This window comes from Ambystoma mexicanum, chromosome 7q (assembly GCF_040938575.1).
Source record: "Ambystoma mexicanum isolate Mex_15411 chromosome 7q, UKY_AmexF1_1, whole genome shotgun sequence".
Classification (NCBI taxonomy): domain Eukaryota; kingdom Metazoa; phylum Chordata; class Amphibia; order Caudata; family Ambystomatidae; genus Ambystoma; species Ambystoma mexicanum.
The window spans coordinates 59,600,871-59,624,234 of NC_090941.1; the positions used below are offsets into that span (position 1 = coordinate 59,600,871).

The 23,364-nt window shown below is 42.8% G+C and overlaps 1 long non-coding RNA gene across 1 annotated transcript in view; it reads right to left on the reverse strand.

The window, feature by feature from the left end:
• LOC138528734 (uncharacterized) overlaps nucleotides 1-22,478 on the reverse strand; it is a 133,908-nt gene extending 111,430 nt beyond the window's left edge. Inside the window, exon 1 of the long non-coding RNA XR_011284216.1 lies at nucleotides 22,248-22,478. This is a non-coding gene — a long non-coding RNA (uncharacterized lncRNA). The remainder of the gene's footprint in view (nucleotides 1-22,247) is intronic.
• Between the last annotated feature and the right edge of the window lie 886 nt (nucleotides 22,479-23,364).

Sequence of the window (23,364 nt, forward strand, 5' to 3'; positions counted from 1 at the left end):
CTGCTAATCCCGTGTCCTCGGCACTCTAACATGATTCGTACACTTGGCGTTCCGAGGTCTGAAGTGAGACGTGTGCTTTGGGACCGGAATACACGCGGTTGCCGAGTTGCCCTGCTGTGGTAACATGCGTGTTTGCTGCATTTGATACACGCTCGACCCTGACTCCTGCTGTCGCGGAATCTACACGGCATTGAGACATCCTGCTGATCACATCTGAACTTGCCAGTACCGAAACGGAACCAGAGAAGCCTGGGTCTGCCTGCATCGGGGACCGGTGAGTAGTCAATACCCTAACCGGTCGCCCTCCCGCAGGAGCATGTGGCTTTCCATCGCTGTTGTAAACAGCAACCCTTTTCCGCACTCGCGCCATGTTTCTGCCCACAAGTGGAGGCCACGCTTGAGTAGCGGGGAACTGTTCATCATCGTTTTGTTCACCTCTCTGAACTGCCTGATTTCCCTGAAGAGACTCCCCTTTGCCCGTTGGCACCCGCGTGTGCAGGTACTTTGAGCACAAGGCTCCACTCTTCGTAGGGCTTGGACTTCCTTCTAGTTAGGTGGCCTCTGATGTCGAACTGGATCTAACGATTACTTGCACTGCCTGTTTTCCTCCCCATCTAGGTGGTCTGCATATTTTGTGCTTCTAATTCCTTAGACCCCTTAGTCTTGTATATATATTGTATTGCTTGTGATGTGTTGGTTTATTGGAGTTTTGCCGTGATTCTTTACTATGGTCGATGTTACAAAGGCCTTGTAATAAATGTGTCTATATTTTTAATATAACACCTGCCTGGAGTAATTTGTAAGCGTCCTTGCTTTGTGTGCTCATTGCGGGCTTTCAGTCACCCTCACCCCTCTCGAGACCTAGGGCCTCATTACACGGTAGGCGGTGGACCAAGGTGCTATTAGCACCTTGGTCCATGCCGGTAAAATACCGGCACCGCCTTGGCGGAAAGGGGATTTACCGCCCCATTCCAAGTTTGGAGGGGCGGTAAATCCCCTTTCCGCCATTGCCCTTCCCCATTCCCATTTCTGCCCCATAGGGCTCTATGGAAATGGGGAAGGCGCTAATTACGGCACCGCAATTTTGCGGTGCCGTAATTAGCTCCGAGGTCCCTTAGCGGGTTGGATATTAACGCCTGCAAGAAGCAGGCGTTAAATCCTCCAACCCGCAAAGGGACCTCGTAGTACGGCGGTAAGGGTTAACGGTCACCGTTGCCATTAACGGTGACCGTTAACCCTTACCGCCGTCCGTGTAATGAGGCCCCTAGTCTTGACCGCCGCCATCGCTACCCTGATTAGTCTGGCTTGTCCAGAGGTTACCCTGTTCCAAGAAACTAGGCTGGCCTTCTGAACCTCTGCCCCTACAGGACAGAGTTCAGAAATCCATCTTAACAGAGGCTGATTGCTACATTTTAAACAGAGACATGTCGGACATAGACATCTGTAGTTAAAGCCCAAGCTCTTTTAAATATATTTTTAAAAGGGGATTGAACAGACACGGGTATTGAAATATGGAAGACATAAATGATGGAAAGAACTGCATCTGTGGGTTCACATATTTGAAATGAAAAGGCCATTTAGATCAGTCCCTCCAAAGGCTATGAATGACTTTAAGATTCAAATCTAAACCTAATATGCTCTCTGCCCACCTGTAATTTCAACTCCATTTAATGGACGGAAGATTATCAGACATAGATGCTCAGATTAAACCGCGGCAAGAAGCATGCCAGAAAACATCTATGGTGCTGTTGAGAACCATGTGTGGTATATATTGACCCACTCAACGGCATTGCCTCACATCACTGAGCTGCCTGTGCACAAGAAACAGTAACCTGGCTGCACTGGCTCCTGTGTGCACCAGGACCTCAAAACTGCTTTTGGCAGCAACAACAGAAAAATCGCTGCACCATTTTGCCTCACACACTTCGGGCAACATTGAACAAGGGGACACACTGAAAAATAGGCCAGTGTGTTCTGAAACATATATGGAATCAAGTGGAAAGGAAAGCCTGCCATTGCTACAGAAACCAAAAATTCCCTTCAAAATGAAACCGTTTTCACCCTTTCAAAATGCTGCTTTGATGCCATTTTCATCTGTCATTCTGAAACCACTGTGAGTAAAAAGGCCCAGTTAAAACCAGCTCTCAGAGAAATCAAAAGCCACTTAATTTTCACTCACACAGGAAACAAGCATTTATTTCTTGACAAAATGTATCCAAGCGCATCAGTTCAAAGAGACATTTAACCCTCTGAGCCAGGTCAAGGAGAACTGTATCTATATTTTAGATAAGAGTCCTGCTGCAAGGAAAATGACTACAGCTGCCAAGACAGTGGCAATCTGAGGAGCTGCAAACCGAATTAAAGTAAGAAATTAAACAGTTTAAAAACACATAGGCTGGAGTTGCAAGCTCTCAGAAACCTGTAATTCAAGTTGGCAGCTATGAAAATCCTCCTAGGAAGGGACATACACCCTAAATCCAGGACACTTAGGTGCGAAGTACCAGCTTGAAAAACTATGAATGGGATAGGACAATGACAGTTCACCTGCTCATCAGACATTCGTCTTTGCTCCAGGCTGGGACAATAGCAGTCCTGGGACTCTCACCTGTCAAGTGTGAAGGGCAATAAAACCTTCAATTAAGAGAGAGGCCCCCCCATCCTGCTTGGAAGAAACTGCCAGTTGGTGTTAGCTGGGAATAATAAAAATGACAGACAATGACCTCTTTTGTCTTAAGACTATTTTTTTTTTTTTTTAATTTATTTGTTTATAACCTCATAGGTTTTTACAAAACATATTCAAAATTCGCATTCCCTGCTGCGCAGTTTGTGTACTTCCTAAGGACATCACTCCTGGAGACTCCTTTCATTACTCTAGACTCGAGAGCAGGCTTAACGTGGTTGCCTCCTCAGGGCACGCCTGGAGGCGCTTTTAATTTGGCCCATTAGCTCTTTGCAGGGCGACAGTCAAAAATTTTGCGGCTGTCCTGGACCATTTAGCCGAGTCCCCGGCTATCAGCCGCGACCAGGAGGTTTCCTCATCCAACATCTTTGCTTCGTTGAAGAGTGGTGTCAGATAGGATTGTCTCTCATAGGATAGGGCTGGACATATCATTAATAGATGTCGGAGCAATTCTCGGTTGTCCGGCACACTGCATAGACGACACTCCGCCGATGGGGACAGCGCTCTACTAGATAGAATTTCTCTAGTAGGCAATAAGTTCAGCCGTGCCCGCATAAAGGTTCTTCTTAGATTTTTTTCCGGGAACTTGTCACAGTACTTTAAGGGTTCCTTTAGGCGATTGTGAGAGGGAGGTAGGTGCTTTAACGATTTGTATGAAAGAGCTTTTTCGTTTGTGCAAATCCAATCTTGCTGCTCTAACTTTGTTTTGACGCGGCATGGATTTGAAATCAGTATTTCTTCATCACACACTACCGCCTCCACAGCGATCTTGATTTTTTTTTCCCAATCTACCAAGGCTTTGCAGTTCCGTCCTTGTAGTTCAGCCGCCACGATTTTAAAAATCGGGGGGGAGCTTTGGAGCAAGATTTTCCTGTATAGTTGAATTGCACATATGGTCACCACCGCTCCGAGAGATAGCAAACCTAATTCTCGACGGATTGCTGGAAGGGGAGCTGACTTAGGTAGGCCTAATACTGATTTCCAGATTAAGCCTTCCAGACGTGACCATAGTTCATCCGGGAGATTGAGGTTTGCCACCATGCCGTAAGTAATGGTTGGAACTACTTTCGTTTTGTAGAATTGCAGGGCGGGGAACCATGAGAATTTTCCAAATTTCCCATCGACTGCCCGCATTTGAGAGGTTAAGTTTCACGCTTTGGACCAAAGCGAGTTTTGGAGTGAGTTTTCACGGAGCGTGTTGTCAAGCATTACTCCGAGATATTTATATTCGGTTATGACTTCGATTTTTGTTTGTCCCAAAGCCCAGCCGAAGGTTGATTTAGTGCTCTTTGTTGATTTTGAGAGTATCAGGATTTTAGTTTTCGTTTTGTTGATTTGCAAATTGTTCGTGCTCATATAGGCCGCCACGTTGGTCAACTGGCGCTGAAGGCCGATTGCTGTTTGGTCCAGTAGAACCAGGTCATCGGCATACCATAGCCTAGACACTTTCTCCCCTCCTACTTTTGGAGGGAATGCTCTCAGCATTTTCTCAGACTCTTGATAGTCCCCGATAAATGCAATAAACAGGGCCGGGGCCAGGGGGCATCCCTGTTTGACTCCCCGTTGGGTGTAAATCATGTCGGAGAGGGCCCCTTGCTGGTTTAAACGGACCCTTAACAATGTTTCCGTGTAAAGTGCCAGGATGGGGTCGAGAACTGGTCTCGGACAGTTCCATGCTGTCAGTTTGGCCCATAGCTTAGTACGATCTACTGTATCGAATGCCTGCGAGAGGTCTATTAGTGCCATGTAAACTTTAGTAGCTCCCCTCTTTACGTTGGCTTTGATTATACTCAGGATCAGAAGACTAATTGCCGTTCCTGTACCTTTTTGGAATCCTGCTGGAAACAATCCGTGGCTGGGGAGATGGCGGCCCAATCCTTGAAATGTTGTAACAGCAACGAGGCAAAGATTTTGCCAATTATATCTAGGAGTACAATCGGTCTGTAGTTTGCCGGTTGGTTTCTATCACCCTGCTTGAAAACCGGGACTAAAACTGCCTCTGTCCAGGATTTTGGGACTTGCCTCTGGGTCTGGCATTGGGTAAAGAGTTCGCAAATTGCATTTGCCCATGCTAATGGATGCCTTTTGATATCAACATTTGTCAGCCCGTCCGGGCCTGGTGCCCTTGAAGCTTTTAACTTGGCAATTGTTCTTAAAATATTTTCCTGATTCGCTAAATCGATCCATGGGTAATCCCCTCCTTTTTGAATCTGCTGGGGCGAGTCCCCTGGTACGCGGTATAAGTCTGAGTAGTGGGAGATCCAGTTTTGTTCAGATACTGAACTCGAGAGTGGCGGCGCTTTTTGGCAATTTCTATTTCTGAGCAATGTCCAAAAGTCTTTGGTCTTTCTCGTAGCCCCAATTACCAGCATGGCTTCCGCATCCTTCTGGTAGAGTGCTTGCCGATGGTGTTTTAGCCATGCCTTGTAAATCTTCTCGCCAGTATGGTATTCAGTCCATGCCTCCCCCTTCCCTGCCTTGATCGCTTTCTTTTTTAGCTTTCTCAGCTCCAATCTTTTTGTCACCACCTCTTGATTGAACGTGTGGACATGGTTGGGAGGGTTTTTCATCTTTCCTCCAAAACTTGTTTTGTAGGGCACAAGTAGCGATACATATTCAGGTCTTCCCTCTATTAGATTTTCCGGAGGGACCCCCCCTTTTTGCTTTAGAGCGATTTCCAACCCTCTCACGTTGTAAGATGAGAGACGAAGTCGGTTTTGCTGCATGTTCGAACTTACCACTGGTAGGTAGTGCGCTCTTTCCTTCATGAGACCTCCCCAGGACATCTGCAGCAGATTGTGGTCACTTTTTGGTGTCCGGTGTACTGTGAAGTCCGTCAAATACGGGATCAAACCTTCGGTGATGTAAATGTAATCGAGAGTAGCCTCCGCACCCGACCTTTCCCATGTTGGAATTTGGGATTTATGCTCCACCAGTTCTGCCACATTGTAAAGTTTTCGTGATTTCATTAATTCTGACCACACTTTTCCTCTTTCGTCTGCCACAGGATAGGAAGGCTTATCGTCTTTATATTTGCCAGTCCCACATTTTGCGTTCAAATCGCCGCATATTATTACGTGGGGGACCTTTAGGTCGATTGTAATTTTGTCGATGATGTTCGCAATCGCCGTGCAAAAGCCCTCGGTGGAGACTCTGTCTGGGTTCCAATAGAGGTTGATTATTGCTACTTCTGATGTAGCATCTATGGCTAGATCCCGGGAGCGATGATTCCAAGACACAAGAGTTGTTAACATGCCGTAATCTTCGGCTACCTTCTTTATACTCGAGATTCCTGAGCCCACCCGGGTTGCCGTCAGCAGGCCAGCCGATGGTCGTCCCTGCAAGGACCTTGTTGCTGGGGAAACTTCAATTTCGTAGCTGTCTAACGCCGGTTTTCCCAGGAGCCAGGTTTCGTGGAGGCAAATAAGATCAAAGGCTCCTAAATTAGTCTCACTTTCGGTCATTAGATGGCAATGACCTCTTGTGTTCCAAGATGCCATATGAAGGGGCAGTTCTTTTTGCTTTGTGGGCGGCGTTTCCTCCCGTCCCATACTGGCGTTGGAACACGCTGGTGATTGCTATACTTTGTGGGGGCGGGCAATAAGGTCTTGAACCCACTTCCACGGTTTCAATTGAGTTCCCTCTTTGTTAGACGTTGTTTTCGTCTGTTTGGCTAGTTCTTCCTGGTATCGCTTCTCATCACTATTTCCATGAGCTTTCGGTGAATCTGTGAGTCGACTGTTTCTGTAATTACTGTGTTCTTTATTTTCATAATGGTTAGACGGCCTGAGTTCTCCCCTTACATTTGTCCTTGAGGACCACTTAGGTTTATACGGTGTCTTTTCTGCAATGTATTTTGCGCCATGATGTAAGGTCATGCCATTTTTCTCTCTCTCGTGGGTTTGGTATAAAGACAGTGGGTTTCGAAGTTTTTCTATTTTCAAGCCCATACGGTGGAGATCCTTTACAACTTCTCTAGAGAGATCGAAAGCTGCCTTACTATTCACATGGAGGTAGGCTTTGGCTCTGTGGTCCCGGTGGTATGGTTCCACAAGTATAAGATCGGCTGATCGTAAATTTCGCAACGTGCTTATCTTTCGCAGCAATTTCAGGACTGTGCCTCGGTTCAGTACCAGATAGGTATCCTTTGCAGAGGTTTGCTCTAATTTGAAAAGTATTGAGCCGTATAACTTTTCATGTATCTTTGCCTTTGACTTTTGGTGACTACCCATCGTTTTATGGGATTGTAATCGAATTTTATCCTGGCGCTGCCGTGGATTTGGCCTGCAACTTGTGTCTCGATCTGGTTTGCGTGTTCTTGGTATTTCTTGTTCTTTAAGGGTTTTTAAAGCCTCCAGGGCGATGCTTGGAGAATTTGCCGGCGAACTATGAGTATGAGACCTTCGGCCCCCCCCATTAGTGTTTATGACCTCATTCGGTGGTGGGGTCGGTATCCCCGACGAGGGTTTTTGCGAACTTGTCGTTGGGGAACTGATTTTTTCCGATGTTGAGGGCCTCGCCATTTCACAGACAGAATATTGCGAAATGTTCAATAGATCCTGATCGGACTCATTCCCACAGCTTACATCAAGAGTCAGAACTGGTCTCAAGACAATTGAAGGTTTCTCTGGCTGCACGACGTTATTGGGTTGAGATTTTATAATCCCCTCATCTCGACTTTTCTGTGATTCTGGTAGTTCCCCTTGAGTGGTCTTTGCTTTTTTGTCCATTTCCAGTACGCTTTTCCCCTTTGTTTGCTTTAGATTAGTCGTAAGCCGTCCGGCTATGACCTGTTCCTGTGCGTGAGGTGTAGTTTTTTTTACTGGCTTTTTGAAAATGGGGGCGGTACCCATACTGTTGCCACTTTCTGTTGTCTGTGTTGCCTTAGAAGAGGAAGTAGTCAGGCTGCTTTTTGCTTCTATCTTGCCTCTCAGTAAGTCAATTTTCTCCTCAAGGTTTGTGGCAATCCTATTTGAGTTTCGCTCAACGGCCGTTAAATATCCTTCGATGAAGGTTAGTTTTACACTCATTGTGCTTATCATAGACGAGTTGTCCTTGAGTGCTTCATGAATTGACTCATACAATTTGCCAAAGGGGTTTAAGGCTATTGTCACCGCCGACATTATCGACAGTAGATCAGCTTTATTTTTGGAGGGGGTGTCTTTCTCTGTCATGCTTGGAATTTCACTTGGGCGGCTCGATTCATTGGGGGTTTTTATCTCTCTCTCGGTTTGGTGATGAGCCGGCCTTTCTGTTTTCCTTTTCTTTGTTGATGTCGGTGCACCGAGAATGATTGAGTGGCTTTCCCCTGGTGGCCTCTCAGAATTTCCTCGAATGTGTGGGTGTGTCCATGCATATTGGTCCTTCGCGGTGGATGAAGTCTGCTCTCCTCTTTCACTAGGGGTTGGTGAACCGCCATCCCGAGGTTTTGAGAGTCTCCTCTGACTGTAATGCTTTTGGAGATTCATGCACTTCACCTCTCTCAATCGCTTGGTGAGCAGAAGTTTCTTTAGCACTTTGCTTTGTCCTTTGATGGAGCGAGATATTTTCTAAGTCACTGCTCTCCTCGTTATCTATAGGTGGAACAAGATTCACTGAGGTGCTATTTGAGATCCCTTGAGGGATGCCATCGATTTTTCTAGATTTCAGTCTTGGAGAGGGTTCTGCGATAGCCTCAAGTATTTCAGCATCTGAAAGTTCCGGCTCCACCTCATGTTTCCTTTTGTGTTGTTGGATGAAATAATCTTTGAGAGATGACGATATCAGAGGAGTTGCTAAGCGTTTGATACTATCCTGTGCTCGTGCCGGGGCTTTGCGGGATTTCTTCCCTGGCGCCTTTTCCAGCCTTGCTTTTGCTGTTTTTCTTTGCTTTGGGGGAACTGTTCTGCGTGGTACTGGAGATTTTACAAGCGGGTCATCCCATTTGGGGACCTCGTACTGAGAGGCTAAATTCTGTTGGCTGGAGCCTCCACTATCACTTTTATGTAGTTCCTGTATTTGTGGCGTGAGCTGTGGGACATTCTCTTGTGTTTTTCCCCCAACTGCTGCAGATGGAGTGTGTTGGTCTGGATTTTCACAAAACGAATCATCCTGGGCTATAGTCGCCTCCTCCTCAGGTACTTCAAATACTGAGTCATCTGATTGACTATCGTTCATTGCTGATTTTTCAGCTTCATGGTCAGTGCTCTCTGCCAGGTCTGAGCTGTTTACCCTACTTTCAATTTGGGATGCATTGGCGTTAGGTAGATTTGACTGGTTGGGACAGCCAATAGGTGAATATGTACTTTTCAGTGACTGGTGCATTTGGACGGTAGTAGAGACTTGGGAAGTTGGAATTACTTGGTGATTAGAGGCGCCCTCTGCATTCGACTTGTGGACGACTGCGTGAAAGCGCACTCCTGGCTCTGTAAGTCGATCTGCGGTTCTTCTGTCTTGAGAACATTTTCGTGATGATAGCTCTGGGCGTGTAGATTCCTGCCTCGCCCATCCTCCGACAGTCTGTGGCAGGAGATCACTCGCCATAGCTGTCGAACAGCCGGGCGTTCTGTGCTCAGCAGTTTTGAGAGGACTCCGCGCGATAATAGGGGGGGGAAGAACCCCCTTCCACACTGCACCGTTCTTCGCCTCCCCTTCCCTTTTGTCACTTTGATCTGCTACTGGTAGCAAAGGACCATCCAAATACGTGGGGTCCACAATAGGACTCTTGGAGCCACCTGTTTCCTTTTGCCTGACGTCGGCCCGATGCCTATCCAGGGGTGAGTTCATCTGCATAGGAGACACGGGAGATGAGGGGTGTGAGCAGGGAAGATGTAAGGGGATGGAATTTCTCCCAGTCTGTGTTTGCCCCTCTCGTGGCACAGCTCTCTGTGTTTTCAGAGAATTCTTATTTGACTGGGTATGCGCCTGGCACTCTGGGGGGTCAACAGTGTCGAGTGCCAGTTTGCTGCTGCACAAACGGCGACTTATATCATCTTCCGAGGGGAGTGGACAAGCCATCCCACTCTAAGAGAGTTTCTGAGTGGTTGGTACACAACTTTGAAGCTGAGCGGAGGACGGGACGAGGAAGAGGGGTTTTCCACGTATGCCACAAGAAGGTAAAAGAAAGTGGCTTACCGTCTGCTGCTTCCCCACACCCTGCTCCACATACTTGCCTATTCTCCTCCAGGTACCTGCGCCAACCAGAGCCGAACAGCAGCCAAACAGCTCTTTACGTATGAAATGCAGTGCCCTTTACTCCGCAGTCGGGCTTAACGCCGCAAGGCTGGCTGGGGCTGTTTTTGAAGCCGGTAAATGTCACGTGGCAACACACGTGACCGTCGCAGAGCTCCTCCTCCTCCAGGAAGTAAGAGCACGCCGGCAGGCGCCCCTGGATACTCGCCGTGTAGCAGAAAGATAAGTCAGGATACGAGCGTTCAAACGTTTTCAAAAGTCTCCTTTCCGGAATAAACACTTAAGACTATTTTATAAAGAACTTTAAAAAGACTTATATATCAGCTGTCAAAATTGGTAAAAATCTGGAATTTTCACAGTGTAAAAGTGGAATTGTGGGCTGTGCTTGAAAACTTGGTAGACTGCCGTGGCACACTCTGGATAGAAACGGTGATATATGTTGTATTACCAGAAAAGCATCCATGGGGAATTGTGGGCCAAATCTTTAATGTGTAAAATTACCAAAATGTGTCAGAAAGGCGACACAAGGTCACACAGACTGGAGGTTTGGACTAATCTGTGCTGCACACAATATGTAAACTGTGTATCTGATTTACTAAGAGGTGGCAACTGCATAAATATCTGTTTTTGGCAAAATCAGATTTTCAGTAAAGGAATTGTGGGAGTTTCTAGATACAGTTAAAATCACCTCATAAACATGACATCACTTTTCTGATATCCAACCAATTGTGAGCAAGACAGAGACTATGCCCTTGCCCAATTCTATTGTTAGGGGCGTGGGTAATGAATCCTGCCCAACCACAAGGCCAAGCAATTGCTGATCCTGCTTCAGCTAGGCCACAATCCTAAAATAATCCCCATAACCAAGGGAAGCGCTGTGGTGTTTTGGGGAAGCATCCTGAATTTACCTGGCTTGGTGCCACTCACTGCTATCATGCTATCCTGCTGCCCTATAGGATCCAGTAACCAGAACTTCCAGTCCAGAAGAACTATCCTGTCCCTGCCCAGCTGATTCTGCCCCGCTGAGTTTGTCCGGCTGCCCTGTGTTAGACCAGATCCGTGTGGTGATCCAGAGTGCTGACTGTCCAAAATTCAAACTAAAAGTGGACTCTGACTATCAATAGGAACCATAGAAACATAGTAAACCTTGCCTAGCTTTGTTCCATCCCAATCTCTAAGTCATCCAATCCTTATCCTGATAACTGTAATATTGTCCCAATCATTCTTGAAACCCTGCCTTTGATTCCTTGCGCTAGTGCTAACTTCTTTAATAATTTGTCATGTGAAATCCTAAACCCTTAATCCTCCCTCGGGTAATCGGCCTGGGTCCGCCAGGGCGGGCACAGAGGTGCTAGGGTTGATTCCGTGAATCAACTCCAGACCTTAATGTGTCTCAAGCTGGTAGCCTAGCCTGAATGGCCTAGTGTAGAGTGAAACTGTCCTTGTCAGCAATTGATTTATGTTCCTTTTTCACGCCTTTATTTTCCAAAAACGCACCTCACTAGATCTTGCATAACTCACTCAATTTAACAGCTAGAGACCTCATTTCACTTTCATATTGTAGCTAGGATCCATAGCTACAATATTTCGCAGTTTTACACGTTTTATTTTTACTATCAATTGTTTTAAACCTTCCATTCATTTTAGAATTGTATGCTTTAGCTTAATCTATTGCTTATGATTGCTTGTAACTTTTCAGTGTTGCTCCCGTAGAGAATTGTACTTATTTAAGGATTTTTGCACACATTCATTGTTTTATTCAGCCATTTCTGAGTGTCATTTTAACAGTGTAAGGGTTTCAGACCCACTTTTCTCTCTTGTTTGGGGAGGGGAGGTTGGATTTGAATTTGGTTTCTTATTCCCCATTCCCGATTACCTGCTGCATCCTTATATCTATTTAGAATTGCTTATTTGTGGGTTGAGGAATATTGCAGGGGGCAATCCTAACTTGAGGGCTATCTTTCCCAAAATTCAAAAGTATCTCTATTCTCTGGTGTTTTCTATCTGTGTTGCTAAAGAGTTAATTTAAATGCATTGTTCACATTCCTATTTGTTATTATCACCCCATTGGTGATTGCTGCTGCATATTTTAAAAAGTGTGTGATTTTCTGGAATTTTAAATAAATAAATAAATACATATTACCTGGTTCCTGGTCCATTGTGACCCAGGGTATTTGAAAGGGGGTGTGATATGAGTGGTGTATCTCTCAAATATTGAACATATATATATAATAAAATTTCAGTTGTGCGCTGCATACTAGGCTGAGACCAGGGTGTATCGCCTGATTGAAATCCTCAGCACAAGCAATTGTTTAGTGACAAACTGAAAGAATGTTGAGGTTGCAAGAAACACTGAAAGAAAGTCAGGCTTCAGCATTGCAACAGCAAAATGTAATTGATGAAACGTAACATGAACTCAAGACATATTGTGATGAGCTGGAGAATGAAGTGACACAGTTTGAGTCTCCAAGACACTTATACTCAGTCTATCAGGGTCAAAAATAAAGTTCACGAAAATAAAATGACCAATCTACATGTAATAATGGCCTGTTAGACAGCATTATGTCACTGACACAGCATGTGTTTGAAAATGCATTTGTTAAAATTAATCATAATTTGTGTGTCATAAAGCAATGGAGAGATAAGCTTGCAAATGAATGTGATGCTATAATTCATAAGAAATAACAAATGATTCAAAAAGTAAATGAGGCAGATAGACAATGGGCTTCATTACGATTCCGACGGAAGCCGTGCTAGAAAAACTGGCAGGCTGCCGCCGGACCCGAAATACCATTCCGTCTCTGTGATTGCCAGAATCACTGGGGCATTACAACCCCGGTGACCCGGTAATTCCGGAGGCAGAATTCTGTAAATACCCATTCCCATGGATTCCCATATGACTTCATGGGAATGGGGACAATGAAAACACTGGTTCTGTCTATGACAGAGCCGGTGTTTCCATTTCCGTCTGCAGGCGGGAGGTGTTACTCCCGCCAGACCTGGCGGGAGTGACACCTCCCGCCTGCAGAACTCAGAGTCAGCCGGTCCGGAAACAAGGATGGCGGTGGACTTACCGCCACCGTTGTTTCTGGGCCGGCAGGGTCGTAATGAGGCCCAATGAGCGTGTTAGCGAAGTCTATTCCTAAGAATTAGCCACAGTGAAGATGCACATTGGCACCTACAGGACTGATTAAAACAAATAGAGACTGGCCTGAAACAGACAGTCCAACAAATAGAGTCCTTTGAATGTGAAATATTGCATTGGCAGGAAAAAATTCATGAAAACTGTAGTGCAATTCAATCATGCCAGTGAGAAAATGCAATTTTACAACAGGATGAGAAAGCTACAAAGGACTTTTTAACTCCCCATAGCAAAACACTGAAAGATAATCAGGGAAGCATGTGTGATTTAAGAGAACGATTTACTGTATATAAACAGAACATTATTTTTGAAATGAACACAAATGAACAACTATAGTAATGAGGGAGGAGAAAAGATCTCTCAACTTGAGCAAAAAGTCAAGCAACTGACAGAGAACTTTGGACAGAAGTTGAAGGCCCAACCTAACCCTCTATGTGCCAGTGTTCCCCAAACTGTTCCAGTGTCTGGATCAGGTGCCCTGTGGGAATAATGACAAGAGGCAAACAATGATGACTGTGTCCTAGTGGAAGAGGAAACAGGAGATATGGAGGAAAAGGTATGCCTTTGAGGAAGCTTCCTATTTGACCCATAAAAGGAACTCTGAATTAAATAAATATCAGAACCTAGTATTGACAACTTTTTCCACTGGGAGCTAGAAACAAAAGAAGAGAGAAACATTGTGAAATTCCAAGAACAAAATAAAATAGCCACCATTGAGAGAGAAAGAGAGAGGGGGAGAGAGAGAGAGAGAGAGAGAGAGAGAGAGGGGATAGAATACAGAAATCCCTGAAAAGAAAGTCTTCATTTTCAGATAGTGTGGTGCCTCTTAAAGAAAAGTGGGTCAACATAGAAGACCTGAATCCAATAATATAAAATAAGGGATGAGAAGTGCAAAGAAACCCCTAGATATGAGATATGAAAACCAATATGATAAATCAGAAACTATAAACCAAGAAATCCCAGAAACAGTAGAGGTACGCTCCCTCCAAAAGGATTCTGAAGATTGTCTTCTGAAAAAGAAGACAGAAAAGAGTCTGAGGAAATGGGGGATACACCTATTCCATACTTAATCTCCAAATGCATGTTCATTCCAAAAAGTTTCCCAAGCCACCTCCCATGAACTTGATCTCAAATAAGAAAGTTCATACATGGTGGAAATGCATAGTCAAGTTCAGGAAATACATGACATAAATTAAATGTATGCTGAGCTGTCCTTTATCTCACACTTTCCTTGTAAACTAGAGTTGAAAGAAGGTAGGTTTCATGCTCCTGTTCATATACAAGGCCAGTGTGATTTATCAGATCTGGTAGACAGGCGACCTTGATTTCAAAACAAACTTTTGACCAAATCAATCGTGGGAGCCAGAAGAGTCTTACAATCCCTCTGAAGCCCCTTCTAGGAGAACTTCAAAATTTGATGGAAATGATATTTCCATCAGTGGAATTGTTGTTATGGATATCAAAAATTGGGTGACACTCTGAAACATCCAGTGATTGTAGTGGCTCTAGAGTGCACACCCTGTTTACTAGGGAATGATTTCCTTCACAGGCTGTCCCCTTTGACTGAATGTGTGAACCAAGTTCTCTGCACCCAAACAAACCATCAATTCATCAGAATAGTAGTGGCAATTATGTCAGCCTTGAATGCCACTTGTTACTTGATTGAATGAGGCCCCAACCAAATTGAATTACATTTTCAGAATAATCAGTTTACAGAGATCACCCATATCTCGGTAGGAGAACAGAAAGTTGAGGGTATTGCATTGGAACTCCTAAAAAAGAATCTCCCTCTCAGCAAGTGGTCTTCCATGTTTGAAGGGGATATCTTGATGGTCTACACTCAGATAAATGAGGGGAAAGGTCCTCTGCTTGTCACAGTCTGTCTAAACAACAGAAAAAACTTCATAAGCGAAGTACTGTTTCAGTGACTCTAAAAAGATCAGGCCATTTCCTCTTTTAATTTGACACATAAATGAGAGGTTGGTCTGGAAACTCAAGATTCATCTTTTGTACTAGCTTGCAGGTGCATGTTAAATTGTAGATTGGTGATAAGCATACTGATCATAATTGTTGGGTCATTTGAGATGTCACATTTGAATTATATCTGTGTAGTGACATTCTCCATCCATTTACAATTAATTTATATTTTAAGAATAACAAAGTTTGGTTAAGACTGGGTGGTAATCAAATGGGTTTTGACATCATTAAGAAAGAATATTGATCAGCTCAGTGTTTGCCCTATGCTGTTGAGGTTCATGTAACAGAAGAGGTTAATGTCCCAGGGAAGATGTGACACTTTATGGTACCCCTCAAAATAAAAAGAGGACACAACCTGCTAAATTAGGAAACATTTATACATTTGTCTAACATGTGGGCTTGCACTCCACTGAGCTGACCACTTTTACAGTCAATTGTTCAACAATATCAAATGACTACATTTATAAAATGGCACATCTAGGCTGCACAGAAACAAGAAATTGGCCTCATTCCCGAAGAAGCCTCACAAAATACAAAAATGATCAGTATCTGGCCTATGCGCCATGTACCTGATATTTTTTTTTAATTGAGCAATTATTGCACTCAAAAAGAGTTGGAATCGGAAAACAACAATACTATGTTGTGTATATATAGATATTGTTTATTATCTGTTCATCATGTAAATATTGTCAACACGTGTTTCAACCTCCTAATCAATGGTCTTCATCAGGGCATTAGAATGTCTTCACTATAAAGATTCCAAATGGTTCTTAAGATGCTTGTTTCAAATCACCTCATAGTTACAGCTTCTAGCTGTATTTCCAATATTAACCATCGTTGAGCACATTCCATTATCTTTCATATTGGATCCCAATTCTTGAAACATAATGGCTCTGCGCCTATTCTCAAACCAATTTTCAAACAGTCCCAATTTGTTTCATAACATGCTCCTGCTGGGTATCCAATCCTGAGACCTCAAAACTCCTTTAACGTCTTCCAATAGCCTGAGATCCACTCTATTTTGCAGAAGATGTTACCTGAGACATCTTGGAAGATAAGGTAATATTTAGAATTAATAATAACTCTTGCATCGATCGAAACCCCTGCCAGGTAAATATCATCAAAAGAGATCTCTCCACACAACTGGAGGATGCTTCTAAAATATCAAATGGTCGAAATACAGATCAGTTTGACGAGTGCCTGTGAGATCGATGAACAATGACAACAACTGAGAGAGGTGTTCTTGGATTTCCAGAGTATCTTCTCAGCTGATACGTATGATTGCAGGCATACAACTATTCAGTCAACAGCAATATCTACAGACCCTGAAATGGCTCCTGTGTTTGAAAGGCAATACTGGGTGCCCCCAGTTTCCATGGAATCACTCACAGAGATGATAAGAATTCTGGAATCCGATGGGATAATTGTCCTCTCCACAGTACCCTTAACAATCCAGTACAGAGAATACTAAAATGAAATGGGCAATGGAGCCTTTGTGTCGACTTGAGAGAGTGGAATAAATGGGCCACATGTCAAGGTTCATCTTCCCTATATTGACCAAGGACTGGCTCAGATCCAAAAATCAATGGTTTATTCAGCCCTTGATCTGACAAAAAGTTATTGGACAGTACCCATGGATGGAGAAGTTCACTTTAAGCTTGCCTTTACATTCAGGGGGGGGCAATATACGTGAACCTGTATGCCCTTAAGATACATCAATTCGGGTAATGAGGTCAACATTTTCCTTCACAAGGTCATGTATGTTCTGAGTGAAAGAGAAAGCCACGTGGTTGATCTGTTAATCCAAAGCTTAACAGTGGAAGAACATTTGACAGAAATGTTCTTGCCCAATTGCAAGAATCTGGTGCGAAATTATCTTCCAGAAAGCACAATGGGGCAAAACCTGAGTAAACTTTCTGGAACATGAAATCACAGCTGAGGATCTCAACCATCTAGAAAAAGAATGTTAAGGCACTACTCAAAATTATATAACCCCACAACTCTGCATGAGGTGCAAAGCCTCCTTGGACTAACTGATTATAGTTAAAAATGCATTGAAGATTATGCAGAGGTCCCTCTGCCTTTGGTCCACTTATTGAGAGCCCAGGTGAAGTGGGAGTGGGATGAAGCACAATCCAAGGCAGTAAAGCCATTAAATAGAAGCCTCTAACATGATCCTTTTTTGGCTTACCTCATCAAGAATAAGGAGTTATTCTTAGAGACTGGTTTCGCAAACAATTGGTTGATGCCATTGTTATACCAAAAACATGACAAATTCAACAAGATAATCGCCTACGTGAGCAAAACATGCCTGCAGAAGACAAATTCGATGATTGCGAGATCGCACTTCTGGCAACAGTGTGAGCAGTGAAAAATGACTGCCTATTTTTCCAGGGGCAGAACATTTTAGGAGAAACCTCCCACCAACCGTTTCAAAATGGGCTGGGAATGTCTCCAATTCTGTCAATGCAGAGCTTTCCTTTGGAGGTCAGGTATGGAAAATAAGAAGAGCCCAATAGCTCAAGGTTTGGCAAACTTACATGTTTGTGCTGGAGAACATTGTCTTGAGGATGAAAGTCTAATAATCACTTATACTCTCGAATATACCTGATGTCCCCGCACAAGGTATCTAAAGAAAAAACATGTCAGGAGATACCCACAGTTTATGTGAATGGATGTTCCTACCATATTACTAAAGAGGGGGAGAAAGAAGGAGTTGCTGGTATTGGAAACGTGTGGGTGAATAGTGTTCTTGAACACTCTGCTGATCAAAAATAGGTCCCTGAAGTAGTCGGGTGTCAGAGTTGATGGCAATTTATTAAGCTATTTTCACTGCTGTAAACTTCCTACTCACAGACCAAGTGATTATCACTGATTCTCATTATGTGAGAAATGGGTTTGTTTCTGGAACACCTGATTAATTGGAAAAATAGAGGCATGTTTGGAGAAAATAACAAAAACATTATAAAATAGTTCGATAGATGCAGAGAATTGATGACCTGGTGACGTGCAATGAAATTACCATTTATTGAAATAAGATTGAAGGTCATTCCAATATAGAGGGTCTTTATAAAACTGGAATCAATTAGGCTGACCAATTGGTGAAAAATCAGAGCTCTGCACAGGGACTCCATAGATACGGAAGACCTCCTGAGAGAAATCCAGGACATAGCTGTGACCAGATCACAAACTCGAACTGCCAGTGAACTCTCAGCTGCTCAGAAGCATAAAGATGCTGCTGATGCAGACTTTCTCACTGTTCAAAAAGTGCATCCCATTGAAATTCTATTAATATTTGGATGATCAGTTTTCCAGATTATCAAAGAAAGGAAGACCTCTGCACTTTGACATTTCAAAAGATTTTCAAGATTAAAAATTGACTAATTGTGAGGAAACTCCAATTTGGATATGACCAGTGGGTGGTCCTACCTCATTCCGAAGTCTGATGTTAAACTATTTCCATGATGCAGTTGCTGTGGATCATAGGAAAATTCAAAAGACTTTAGAGATACTACAAAAGGTTTCTTAATGCCCCTGCATGATCCAGGTTCTCAATACATAGATAAAGGGATGCCTCGTGTGTGCTCAGATCCAACCAAGTTCTCGAAATACAGAGCTCATCTTCAGGAAAGAGGAATGACGTTACCATGGTCTGATTTGCAAGTAGACTTCACTGAACCAGTCAATTGTCTTTCTCCGGGTACAAATACATGTTGATTGTTACATATCTACTCACAAAGTTGATTGAGCGCTTTCCTGCCCAAAACTGTAAGGTAGAGACAGCTGCTACTCTGATATAAACCACATCTTATCTCATTTCAGTCTTCCTCAAAGGATTGAGTCCAACAGATTTAATCATTTTACCAGTGAAGTTATGAACAAGATGTGGAACATTTTAGAAGTAGAAAGAAAACCCCACATTGCTAACACCCAGCATTGAGCGAGGATGTGGAGAGATATGACAAAACAGATATGAGTATCTTGAAGACATTTATGGTTGATTCTAGACCAAGTTGGCACATCAGATTGCTGCTTGTCCTGATGGCCCTCAAATCTACACCTTCTTCTGCCACCAAAATGTGTCCATTTGAATTTATGATTGGATGAAGAATGGCATTACCTTAACATATGTTTATCGAACTCAGGAGCATGCATTGATAAATGCTTAAACTACTCATGAATACATTGAGAATATAGGAAGCATCTACAGCATGATTTTGCCCTGCGCAATCTGGTGAAGCCTACTTAAGGGATGAGGGATTTTCTATGACTTCAATACAACAAAAAAGGGAATATGAGTTAGGTGACAGGGATCATCTATATAATTTTCAAAGAAACTAAGCCAAGGAGAAGGAGTTTTGTACCTACTTGACAATGTGATTTTGAGATCATTGATAAAATCTCTCCTGTCACCTGTAAGATCCAAATCCAAAAAGGAGATCTAATTGAGGAAAAATTGGTCCATATCAATCAGTTTAAAAGCTGTCACCCTCGACCAGCTTTGAGAATGACTGAGGCACCATCCAAAGTTTGGGTTGAAGAAAATACTGAAGAATGTCACCTGGAGAACAGAAAAAGAAAAGGAATAACAGGAAAAGTTAACAGGGAAGTAATAAAGAATGCAAGAGAATAATTGGACTAAATTATCAGTATTAATGAAAATTGATGATCAAAGGTCAAAATAGAATGATAGGCTGTATGTTTTGTCTAAAACTGTGTCTCTATGAGTTACTAAACCTGCCTTTGTATGCCTCTCAATAGCTGTTTAAATGCTGAATTCTTCCAGGGCCTGAGGGGCAGGAATGATCCCTCCAAAGAAAAAATGAAAAGGGGAGAAGATCTAGAAAAGAACATCTCCATTATTCCCCAAACAGAAGGTGATGGTGGAAGAAAGACTGATCCATAATAATCCAGAAAACCCCAGAAGGCAAAGAGGATCCCTTGGCCTATCCCTTTTGCTGCTGGAATGTGCAAGAGCAAGGGGAGATTATGTAGGGAAAAGAAATGGATGTAAAGCAAAACTTTACATTTAAAATTCAACATGTGAGCTGCAGCCTGCACACAGAATCTGAAGAAGACATGTGCAAGGAAATGTGCAATGTTAGCAACAATGTCAGTCTTATTTGCTGTAATTACCATTTACAGCTGAAGAAATACCTCTCATGACAGAAGACCTACGTTGTGGTAAGGCTCTGGGATCCAAAGGTTTCATAATTATATGAGGAATATTGTGCTAATCCAAAATCTACCTTTGACTTTACCTTTGAATCTTAACAAGATGGAGGAAGAATGTGACTCCTATCTTTCTCTCTCCCTTGTTAATGTAGATGTCAAAATCTATGTAAGAGGCCTTGCTATGGGCATTTTACCGTTCACGCCCCTGTAGGTTGTTTTAATTAGTTGACATCTAATTTGGAGTAATTTTACACCCACTGCACCCCAAATAAGTTATTTTTATAAACCTGGAACCCATAATTCAACAATATTGTGTCCCTACAAACTCCCTCCCTCTTCGGGACAAGAAACACACAGGGTTGCACAGAAGGTCTATTTAAATATGAGCAAATTATGCATCAATGAAATTCCAACTTCAAGGAAGAAGCTTAAACACAGCAGGGTACAACGCTGTACATCCTGCACCATCTTGGGTACAGCGTTCAGTCCTTACTGTACAGCAGAGATGATACACCATGTCCAGGATGGCTATAACCTTCCCTCTGGCATGTACAGTTTGCATCGGATGCCCCACAATGGAAATTGCAGAGAGTTGCAGTTAGTTTTCCTTTAGGCATATTGTTGATATGGGAACAAATAATTACATTTATGGGTGGCAACACACTGAGATGCAGGGAGTCGTATTGTAGCAAAGGGTACATTGATTGACTGCTAATATTGCAAATGTCCAAGATAATCACTGTACATGAAATTACATAATACCAGTCTCTCATGATGTTAAAAGTCATTGAAGCAATGTGCGAGATCACCAAGTATAATCCTGCAAGACAATGCACACAATTTTAATGTGGCATGCTATAGTTATAGTAGTTATGCTTGGTTCTAGGTCAAAGTTTCAAATGCATAGGATCGAATGACCAAAGGGTCGAATCAAAAGAACCGAAAACCAAAGGCACACATTTTTTTAATTTATTTTTTTATGTGTGCTCCCAGCCAAACCCCCTTTTTTGTGGTAAAAAACACTTTTTTTTCTAAAACGGAAACCCAAAAAAATATATATTTAAAAAAAATAATCAACCCTTTTGTTTTAGGTCAAATTGAGTCGACCCTTTGGCATTCTATCCTTTTGTATTTGGTACTTTAACTGGACACCGTTATATGCTTAAGTCTTCATCTCTATATCTCTATATATAAAGGAGAACACCAAAATGCACCAAGTTTGCATAGTTACCTGTAAGGACCCTGTGGCCATTACTGGCTGCATGACATTTGGACACCCACCCCTTTCCCTGGATTTCAGCCCCTTCACACATGAGGCAGTTGCCTGAACATCAATGTGGTCGTAAACGGACCGGAACAAGCTCATTTTAAACATCTCGACCCGAGGAACAAAACTTGAAGTGCACTATAAGACCATTGAAAACCACACTTCAAGGCCCTTGGACACACCATTGCCGAGATATTTGCACCGTAACGCACTGCACTGCACCAGGGTGAGGCGACAGGTGGGGAGAGTGCACAGAAGGTCCCATTATGCTGCAGCATGACAACCCTCGCCTCCCCTCCACGTCTGCTCTGAGGTATGTCAGCCAGCCACACGTGCCCATTCTCAGTGCAGTTTACAGAAGGGTGTAAAGCAAATCAAGTGATAAGCGACTCGGAACAGCGACCAAGAGGTCATTGATTTTCAACAATTGATGATTGTGTTATCATTCCGGTCTACAGAACCCATGTGGCGTACAGGTACTTTTTGCTAGTAGTAAAATAGAATATTGATCTCTACACTCTTTTTCTGGCATATCAAATCATTGCTAGGAACCATGGCAAAAGAGATCACTTCTGTCAGAACACATTTCGGAAATACACAGTTTCGCTTCCAAATATTTTCCCTGTAGCAAATGCTCGTGCACAATTACACTGCACTAGTGTAGTTTATGGGCTATGTGACACAGCTTCCTTTTTATTTTCGAACGGTGCAGCAGCATTTATAGGACAAACTTTTAAAAAGAAATGCATATACTCATCACGAAGAAAGTTTGATATTTTGAGTCATATGCTGCATATTATTGTATTGTTTACCCTCTTTGTATTAACTTACAGTACCTTACAGTGAAAACCTTGTAACTCTTGTAAACGAGGCATCCGAATCGATGACATGCTCTGTGAATTGTCCAGCTCTGTAAGGAAAAAAGCTCTTCAGACTGTCGTCTTTCTACTCTCAATGAATGAATAAAATAACGTTTAGTCCAAAATTCTTTCTTGTCACTCAATTGCCATGATACAATAATATCCATCGGATCATTCGGCTGCCAACCTTTTCCCACTGTCACATTACTGATTCTAATACTTAAGACAGAAGACAGAAATCCGCATTCTCGCAGACAAATGTCTCAACACATATTGCTTTGTGATTGTAGCGATTTTCCATTACTTTCACTAATGATGTTATTTTGCAGAAACGTCTTCTTTTAAACAAGTGATGCTCCAACTCCAAATATCCTTTGTATTAAATGTAAGAGAATAACCCTGCCAGATAATTGTCTCCTTGTGAGTGCTTATTTATAGGAATATTGCTCAATTCCAAAGTCCCTTAACAATTTTCTTCTTCAAAGTTATTATTTTCAAGGCATTTCTTTGCACAGTTGCTTCCATTTTCTTAAATATTGGCATTGATGTATTTCCTGAATCTTCCTGATTACTGAAAGAAAGATATACAAATATCTTTTGAATTCTTTTGAATTCCCGATTCTGTGAAATGCTCAACATGCCACTGACTTCAGGAAGGTCACATACACATTTCTGGGTTGGGGAATCACTAACATATGGATACTGGGAGTGCAATTCAGCCAGACCAGTTTTAAATTGAATGGTATGATGAATTGTCTTAAAAACTAAAATATGTTTCAACCTAAAAGTGGCCTAGATGTTCATGCTAAGTCTGTCCTAAGCTAAAAACAATTGTTCAGAAGAGTTAGAAATCACCTTTGTGACTATTGCACATTTACCTGCATTGGTGCAAAACACACATGCATTTGAAGTCGCATTTAAAGTTATGGATAAAGCTTGATTGTGCTTAAGAACTTATAAAGGATATATGTGATGCACACATTTAGATGCCCTTTGTCAACTACCTGTATATTTTTGTAACGCAAGTGAAGTGAAGTGATTGTGCTGGCACATGCCCTTACTTCCATCCTAAGGAACTGATTCATGGAATTAC